This window comes from Palaemon carinicauda, chromosome 1 (genome assembly GCF_036898095.1).
Source record: "Palaemon carinicauda isolate YSFRI2023 chromosome 1, ASM3689809v2, whole genome shotgun sequence".
Classification (NCBI taxonomy): Eukaryota; Metazoa; Arthropoda; class Malacostraca; order Decapoda; family Palaemonidae; genus Palaemon; species Palaemon carinicauda.
Window position 1 is genome coordinate 53,808,512 of NC_090725.1, and position 10,000 is coordinate 53,818,511.

A 10,000-nucleotide genomic window follows, 5' to 3' on the forward strand; every position below is an offset into this window, starting at 1 on the left:
CCTAAGGTTTTTTCTGCCCTTCCCCTGTAACCGCAGTTGCAGGTTTTTGGGGTTTTGGTCAGAATCTCAGATTATTTAGTCTGTGGTCGGTAGCTGCCTGGCAAGATGAATAGAATTCTTTTGCTACGTTAGGCTACCGACATAGGAGGCTAGACCTCCCTAGGCCACTCCTGAAGGGTCTGTACGATATGACCCTTCTCCATGTGACCTAGCAGACTAGTCCTGTGTTAGTAGACCCTAGGCTCAGGAATAAAATTCTTCTATGCTTAGAGGACACTGGCACTAGAAACCCATTTCCTTACCATTTAGAGGTGGTGGCGAGGGTGCTACCAACCTCTTAATCGTATTAATCTAACCCTAAGCTAAGGAATAGAATTCTTTAGCCACATGCGATAGTTCTAAAACAGGAACAGAGTTTGTTAGGTAGGCCAGGACAGGCTACGGCCGGCTCCTGCTGTACCTTTCACAGGACTCTCTTTTCCTTTCCCTTCTACCACTTTATGTTGGCGAATCCCAGCAACCTTACTGTTGCCGGTGGGTTGCCGGGATCGACCAGACTCTCCTCTTAACAGTTGACAGCTGCCGGCCGGCAGTCATGACAGCTGCCGGCTGACAGTCTTAACATCTGTCGGCCGGCAGTAATGACAGCTGTGAGCTGCCGGCCTTGTTAGTTGCCGACCGGCAGTAAAGGCTACTGCCAGCCGGCAGTCATGGCTACTGCCGGCCTGCAGTCATGGCTGCTGCCGGCCGGCAGTCATGGTGACTACTGGCTGCCAACCAGGGCAGAAGCTGGCCATGTTGGCTGTGAGTGGGAAGTCCCTTCTGTTTCCAAAGGTTCTTCAGTTCTCTCATGAACTGCTAGCAACAGTGGCTGCTGCTGGGGTGCTGCTTACCAGGCCGGCACAGAATGGTGCTTACTCAACCGGCAGCACGCCGACTGTACTGATACTGCCGGCCGGCTGCCGGCCGGCAAGGTTTATATAGATCCTTGCTGGCGACAGTACTGTAGCTGGATGGAAGCTTGAATGTTATATTCTCCCCTTCCAATTGAACCTTTTTTCTGGAGAACGTAGTAAAATTAGACTTTTACATCCCATTTACTGTATATATATATATATATATATATATATATATATATATATATATATATATATATATATATATATATATATATATATACAGTACTAGGTAGGCTGTTCTCCAAGCTATCTCTCTTTCTTTTAGCTAGCAGGCTAGATATGCTGGCTTTAGCTAGCTATGCCGACGACATGCTGGCTGAACTACAGTATATGTTTATACAGGTAGTTAGTATTTTTGCAGTATAGGATATACTGCAAATAGAAAGCTTCTGTATATTTTATACTAGTAGTGTCTTCCAATATATTTTGAAAATCCTATCCAAATATTTGTGGAACCCAATCTCATATTGAAAGAATTTATTTCTTCAATATTCTGATTAGAAATCAGTCTTCAGATTACCCTGCAATATTGAAATTTTAAGGACTGGAGGTTACACTCCTATCCCTTAAAGGGCAGAGCCCTTACCCTCGAGTCTACATGATTAGGATACTCTATGTTTTAATTTTGTAAGGGTGGTCACATCAAATAAGTAGGGTGGGATATACAAATATATGTCTTTCTTTTCCCCAGTCCAGTTGGTATCATGCCAGATGGACCGTACAGTCAGTTGCTTGCCAGAAAGGCAACACATTAGCTGGATCACACTATATAATTATACACTAGCCAGTATATTGCAATAAAGTGCATACTGCAAATAGAAAACTATAGTATGATTATACAGTAACTATTTCTAGCATATATTGGGTACCCTCATGCGAGCTTATGCTGCAGTCACTCTTACATTGAAGGAATAATGTTTCTTCGTTAAGCTGATTGAGAAATCAGTCTTCGTACTCCACAGTATTTAGTATGAAAGGGACAGTGAAGTATACACTTTCCTATCCCCAGGGGTTAGAAAAACCCCCTTTTTCCATTGGAATTCCTTCGAAAAGGAAATTCCTAGCATTTAATACTAAGGGAAGGTATCAGCATTTGCTTGTAAGGGATACACAAGTATGTGTCTCCTACTATCCCTTTATAGCTTGCTATCCTAAGCTATTCTGTTAAGATATGACCTTTGATATATTGGTTATCAGTGAGATAATCAATCGTATACTCATTTTGTTTTCCTTTCTTACAGGAGGAACGCCAGATGTCATGTGTTGCAGTCTTCTGCAAAACTAAGAGTAAGTGTTTTTATGGACATAATGCATGCAGGTTTAATGCCCCCTGCAATATTATTTCCGAACACCTGCAGTATTGGAACCCGCAGGCCTGCAAAATATGTCGGGCCCTATTGTTCGAAGGTTTCAAGAATCCCAAGTCGGTAGAGACTAGGGATGCAGCTCGTTTCAAACTACGCAACTGGGTGAAAGGCTTTCAGAAAATCTCTCCGAGACCTTACCTGCCTAATGACAAGATGCGTAGGTTACTATTTCCAACAGCGGGTAAGGAAATAGTGATACCCCAGACACGAGGTACATTTCCCGACAGCCAGATAATCTTCGGGAAGGATGGCAAAAAGTGCCCACGGGAAGAAGGGGAGAATTTCGGGTTGGAATTGTCTCTGTCCCAACTGGCTCATGAGCCAATGACATCAATATCTCCGCCTTCTATCGCTCTTTTAAATGGAATGAACCAGTTATGGGCCCAAGTCAAGAATCTAGTGGAAACTTTGTGCAAACAGAGCACAAAGCAGGAAGCAAAATGCAAGGTAGAGCTTGGTAAAGCTCCACTTATCGCTCCTAAGGGGTCGTACAAACGACTCGTAGATCAAGACCTTCCAACATGCTCCAAAACCAATCCCTGGGGGTTTGCGGAGCTAATGCCGATTTTGAACGGCAAACTCTACATCTCGGAGAAGATGGGTGCTGTTCCTTTGGACAAAGTCCAGTTCTGCCCAAGCTTTGACGCTTTCCCGAACAGTTTCATTAGACTGAAGGATGAACCATCATCAGGAAAAGGAATGGAACTAAAGGAGGTTATGATTCTCGACCATGATAAAGCACTGGCTATCCTATCAAGCAGCGTAGAAAAGACAACCAGGTAACAAGCACTCTTCCTTTCTTGCTCCTGTTTCTGTTTTATTCCCCTTTACGGAGAAAGCTTTCAAATATGTCACTGAGGCAGTAGAGACAGGTAAACCGTGTCCTACACTCAAGGAGTGTGAGCCTCTGTCACTAGCATTTCCCAGACAGGAGAAGAACTGGAAGGAGGCCCATTTAACCTTTTCAGTAGGAAGACTTGAGGCCTATGTAGCCAGTCGACAATTTAAGAAAAATCTCCCAAAATTATCCGAGTTTCTCTTACAGGATGAACAAGAAACAAAGGAGAGACTTGCAGCCTCCTTATCTCTACAGAACTACATAGAGTTCTGTTCGGCTCATCAAGATACCCCAGACATGCTTAAGGTCTTAGCCAAAATACATATGGCTACTTTGGTAAAAGACCTTTATGCCTTTATAAAGGCTAGAAGAACATGTAGGGAGTTTGTGTTAGCTAACGCAACAGCGAAACACGATACAAGGAAGCTAATATTTTCCAACATCTGGGGTAAAGACCTCTTTCCAGACAAGGTAGTCAAAAAAAGTGATTAAGAACACCTCCACGGAGAAAGTAGGACTTCTCCAAAAATGGGACATCCTTTCAAAAAGAGGATCTTTTAAGGTTGTGGGTCCCCAACTTAAAAGGAAGATGGAGAGGTCTGGAAATCTATTTCGAGCGGTTCAACAACAATCCACAGTTGTATTGACCGAGATGTCACAGACAGATGGTCGAAAAAATATTCCTACTGATCAGTCGAAGCATAGAAATGCTTCTAGTAGGAGGGAGATTCCTTTAGGATCGCTGGACCTTCGATCCTTGAGTCCATGGCCTAATCAAGATGGGACTAAGATGAGAGATGGAGATGTCTCTACCACCATTTCCTCAACTCCTCTGATAATCCAAAACCCTCCTGGAGGAGTTTACCTGAGAGCTCTAGAGCATACAGGTGATAAGGAAACTTTAGTCCACCGAATTCCAGGGAAGGCCGCTGTGTGTTTACGAGAAGGACTTAAGAAAATTCAGAGTCATTCAGGACTTGCCGCAACTCAACAAGTCCAAATAAAACAAAGAGTTCAGGATGTTTATCCTCCTGAACATAAGGACCCCGCTACAAAAAAGGGTGCCTATAGTCTTACCAGACCTGAAAGTCGTCTATCGGCAACTTCCAGTCAATCACCCTTTCCCCTCCTATCTAGGACTCAAGTTTCACAAAGTAGCGTACTTCCTAGGAAAGATACTCGTCCGACTAGTCAGAGTCCTAGCTATCTTCATAAAATTGGCAGACACAGTCATGCAATATTTAAGCCTAAGAAATGTTCAGGCAACAATGTTCCTGGACAAGAAGCTGGGGTGGGCAGCACCCAAGGTGGCTGGTCTATGAACATCCGAAGAAATGATCCGGTCCCCGGAACATAGTGGATGAAAGATAAGCTTCAAGATATCTCGATTCTTTCCGGCTCAAGGGTTTCAATGACTGAAAAGCCATTGAAGCCTGTTGTAACACCAACTCTCCTTTCCTTTGGGAAGGTAAAAGGAGATGGCAAGGTCTGTCAAGAGACTCCGGTAATCAGTCAGATTCCCAAAACAAGAACAGGGAGGAACCCTGATCTCTCTCCAGTTCACAATAGAGGCAGGCCCTGTGCTAAGAGCACTGCTGCAAGATGCGCTGGGAGCCTGGAGAAAACAAGCATCAAACGCTTGAAGAGGCCTAAAAAGACCGATAGTGGTCCTTCCTTAATCGCTTCCCTAACAAAGGTCAAAGCCCGAAAATCCCAAGACCATGTTGGTCCAGTCATGAGTAGGGAAACTCTCTCCAAGCAGATCAGATTGTCTACAGCTGATCTGGGACTTCGAAGCGATAACGAGACGCTGCAATCGACGATGCCAGGGAATGTTTCATACAGTCTAGGTGTAGTTAGCCATCCCTTACCTAAAGGGATGACACCTGTCAGCAGTTCACATGCAACCGATCCACAATGTGACAGTGTATGCTCTATTCAGGCTCAGGCCGATAGAGTTAGAATGGTCCACGGACGCAGACCTATTCTCTCCCAGATGGGAACAAGTCCCCGAACTGCAATCCGACCTTTTCATTACGAGCGCCGTCAAGGAACTACCTTGATATGTAGCTCCATACAAGGATCCTCTAATTTAAATGATAGATATCATGTCTCTGAAATGGAAGGGATAGACTTAGGATTTCCAGTTCATCCCGTCCAATAACCTGCTGAGAGTCCTCAACATGATGAGATCCTTCCAGGTGGGAGTAGCTCTGTTGGCTCCTAGGTAGCCCAAGAGCAATCTATCCTCCTTGAGGAAGGAACAGAGGCTGAGGCTGTCCTTAGTTCTGAACCCGGGACAACTCCGGAAGGTTCAGAGATTAATTGCCTTCGATTTATCACAGAGAACCCAAACCCTTCATTGCATGATTTTCTTGCCCTAGCGGTAAAGAAAAGATTTGGGATGTCGAAAGGCAATATAGAATTCTTAGAAGAATACAAGTCTAAGTCAACTAGAAGACAATATGAGTCATCATGGAAAAAGTGGGTTGCTTTCGTAAAAGCTAAAGGACCGAGAGAGATTTCATTGAACTTCTGCATGTCCTTCTTTATCCATCTTCATAACCAAGGTTTGGCGGCCAACACGATAACTACGTGCAAGTCAGCCTTGACTAGGACTCTTCTATATGCCTTTCAAGTGGATTTGGCGAATGAGATCTTTAATAAGATCGCGAAAGCATGTGCGAGGCTTAGGCCTGCTGCACCACCAAGGTCCATCTCTTGGTCTTTGGACAAGGTCCTACATTATGCCTCATCCTTGAACAATGAAGATTGTTCGCTTAAGAATCTAACACAAAAGATTATTTTTCTTTTCACTATAGCCTCCGGGGCTAGAGTTAGTGAAATAGTGGCCCTTTCTAGGGATGAGGGCCACATTCAGTTCTCAGAAACAGCAGAACTGAATCTCTTCCCTGATACATCCTTTCTCGCTAAGAATGAGCTACCCACTAAAAGGTGGGGTCCCTGGAGAATCTTCCCTCTGAAGGAAGATGTCTCTCTAAGTCCGGTAGTGTGTCTAAAGGTCTATCTTCGTAGAACTTCAGACTTCAGGGGAGGACAGCTCTTTAAAGGAGAAGCCTCTGAATCAAACTTATCCCTAAAACAACTGAGGGCGAAGCTCACCTACTTTATTCGTAGAGCGGATCCTGATAGTACTCCCGCAGGTCATGATCCAAGAAAGATTGCTTCATCACTGAACTTCTTTCAGTATATGGACTTTGAGCGTCTTCGTTCATACACTGGATGGAAATCATCCAGAGTGTTTTACAAACACTATGCGAAGTACGTACATGAACTGAAACACTATGTAGTGGCGCCAGGTAGTGTACTAAAACCTGCCCCCTAATTACTGTTATAAACAGTCAATGGTTTGGGACTTCAAATGTCCTCGCACATATACTGGGTGAGAATCATCCAGAGTGTTCTACAAACACTATGCTAAGCAAGTCCATGATCTGAAGCAGTATGTGGTGACGTTAGGTAGAGTATTTAACCCGCCGTCTAATTCTACGAAGAATAGCTAATTGACTGGGACTGTCAATTAAAGGGAGAAGGGGTCGTCCCTCTTAGGGTGTGACCTCCTTTGATTATGTGTTACCATGGTGACACTAGCTCTCTTCAAAATCCCAGGTGTGGAATTATACAGATAGCACTAGTGCCAGTGTACGTAGTACACAGTACCGATAAAAGTAACCAGTACAGGAATTATGAAGAGAATTTGTTTTATAAATTTTCTTCAATCTGAGAGTGGCACTTATCATTTCTTGCTTTCCAAGGAAGATAATCTCTGTACAGGTTACATGTATAGTTCCGTTATCATGCTACATTTGTTTTACTTACTAATTTACCTAGTCATTTATTGAAAATAAACATCTATTGCATGATTAAAAGTCCAGAGTATATACTTTTATATATTTGTATGCTCACAAAAAATAGATTTAAGAAACACTGTTAAGTATTTGGTAATTTTCACAAACTACGAGACGGTTTGTTCATCTGGTGTATTCTTATGTTTGTCCATACAATATATGCTTACCTTGATGCCCTTTTTCTAAAATGACTCTTCCCTGTAGGGGGCAGGAAGCACTAACATCAGAGATGATTAGTGATAATGACAGATAACGGTGACGTCATTTGTCTCGATTGATCCAAATGATCATAGAAAGGTTGTCCCAAGGTTAGGCACTGATGAAAATCCAAAGATACATTAATGCTCTGGTAAACTTCCATCAGTACGACATGGCTTGAGCCCCAAAAACGGATTTTGAGTGAAGCGAAAAATCTATTTTTGGGTGAGATCTCCATGTCGTCCTGATGGACCTACCCTTCTTTGTTAAAAGAAAAGATCTTCACAGTTCCCTCCCTGACGTACTGTATCTGTAGCACCATGCTCAATGCTACAAGGAATGTCCGCCATCTTAGGAATGGCGCTGGGGTGGTGGGCAATAGTAGTACAGGAACGGGGGTAACCTTGTTACGGGCCCCCTTCTATTCTTTTGCCACATCCCCCTCGAAGCGTAAACGCTATTAGGGGTGCAGATTGCTATGTGGCGTGTCAAGAATACGTCCTCTGATATTATGCGATATCCTTAAGAAAAATTTTAAGGATATTCGCTCCAGGAGTTAGAATTCTGGAACCTGAAGGTTAATTCTCTGGGAATATCACTGTAGTATAATATATCCCCTAGGAAGCTACTTTGGGAACTTCCATCAGGACGAGATGGCGAACTCACCCAAAAATAGATTTTTCGTCTCGCTCAAAATCCGTTTTGTGATTACGTTTTTCTTTGAACAATGGGACCTCTCGTCGAACGTTTTAATTTAATAGTTAGCTTTTTTTTTACATTAGTGACTATATATAGGAATATTTACTTCATAAAACTCTCTCTCTCTCTCTCTCTCTCTCTCTCTCTCTCTCTCTCTCTCTCTCTCCCTCTCCTCTCTCTCTCTCTCTCCCTCTCCTCTCTCTCTCTCTCACTCATGCAATCTACAACTGTCGACTGAAATTAAGGTACTATTTCATTACTTATTATTATTATTATTATTATTATTATTATTATTATTATTATTATTATTATTATTATTAGCTGAGCTAAAACCCTAGATGGAAAAGCCAGAGTTTATAAGACCAGGGGCCCCAACATGGAAAATAGCCCAGTAAAACGAGGAAAGAATCTCATGAACAGCAAAATTTAAATAACTAATTTCTATATAAACTATAAAAACTTTAACAAAACAAATGATTATCGTTGCTTATTTATAAATAGAGCAGTTCTTAATAATCCAGCGCTGTAAAAAATGAATGGCTGTAGCTCCTTGAATGAAGCAATTTCGGTTTAATTACGATAATAGGATTTTTTGTTGTTGTTGTTGTTGTAGGATTATTCTTCCACAAACAAAAATGCCACTATAATAATTACGCTTAACGATCTTTCAATATCGTTCTTTTGTCATAACTAAGATTAGTAAATAGAATATTTCACTAAATTCCTCTGGGCCCATTTGAATCTGTTGGATATGTACTCAATTGTACTATGTACTCATGTATGGAATTAAAAACATTATTTACAAACTGATTAGGTCTAAGATAACTAGAAACCTAAGTTTCCTTTGATCCTTATAAAGCCTTCTAGCATTTTCAGTTAATTGCTACTTCTGTAAAGCTTTATTTTATGGGTATCATCATGAGCAAAAATGTTGGCACTCATTCAATTCATTTCTCCATAAATCTATTACGATAGCGTAATGAGCATCAGTATTATATCCAAACAGACGTGAAAAAAAGAACAGATAACCTCATCATTTTGAATGCTATGACAGATGGGTATAAGAATTTAATAGGAAAAGGAAAAATGCATGAATTGAAATCAAAATTAAAAAGATGATGAGAATTCATCTCCATCATTCTTTCTTTTCATGTGGAAGCTTGTATAAAACTGGGCCCAAATAATCGACGGCCAATAAACACCTGAAAACCTTAGATTTATATACAATCCTCAGAGCTCTGCACCATATGCCCTATGGTATCATGACAATACCCATACATTCGCTAAGAAGAAAAGGATCATCCAATGTCTTGCTATGATAGAAAATTATAGAAAAGTTTTATTAATGAGTATGGCGGCAATATAGTTAGAATAGTGTAGTCTAATATGGGCACAGCCTAAGTGGAGAAAAATTTACAAAAGGAAAAGTAACATCCTAAGTCTACCCTTGTATGTGTGAATAACTGAAGAATGTGATTTGTAAATGCAAAACAGCTCAAGGACAATTAACCACAATGCTTGTCCCTAACCTACTTCATATATATAGACAGTTTATTTTTCAAAATGACTGATAGGAAAACTCTTTCATATTTATGCTAAAATGACAACAGTAAAAGAGAACATAGGGAATATAAGAGCAAAATTCTGTTTGGATAATATGAAATAGATGATTTCTTAATATTAAATATCGACATTTGTTTTTCTCTTTTGGGGGGAAAGTTTGTTGTTTCCATATTACAAATGCACTTGGGTATCATTGAAGCTTGTTTCCAAGGCTGATAGACTAATAGATTTCTTTCCAGCAAGGTATAAAAGAAAACCAATTGAAATCATGATATTTATTTCTAAAAAAAAAAAAAAAGAATTTTTTTTTTTCTTAATAATGATATCTTGAAAATATCTTATTCTATTCAGTTTTCTTTTCTATTAATACAACTGTTTGACCTAAAATTCATCTGGCATATGACAGGATAGATTATTTATATACAATATCTGATATTGTTAGGACAATTCTTCATAGTTTTATTGTGGAAGTAATCAAAGTTCTGAAGAAACATTAACATGGAGCTT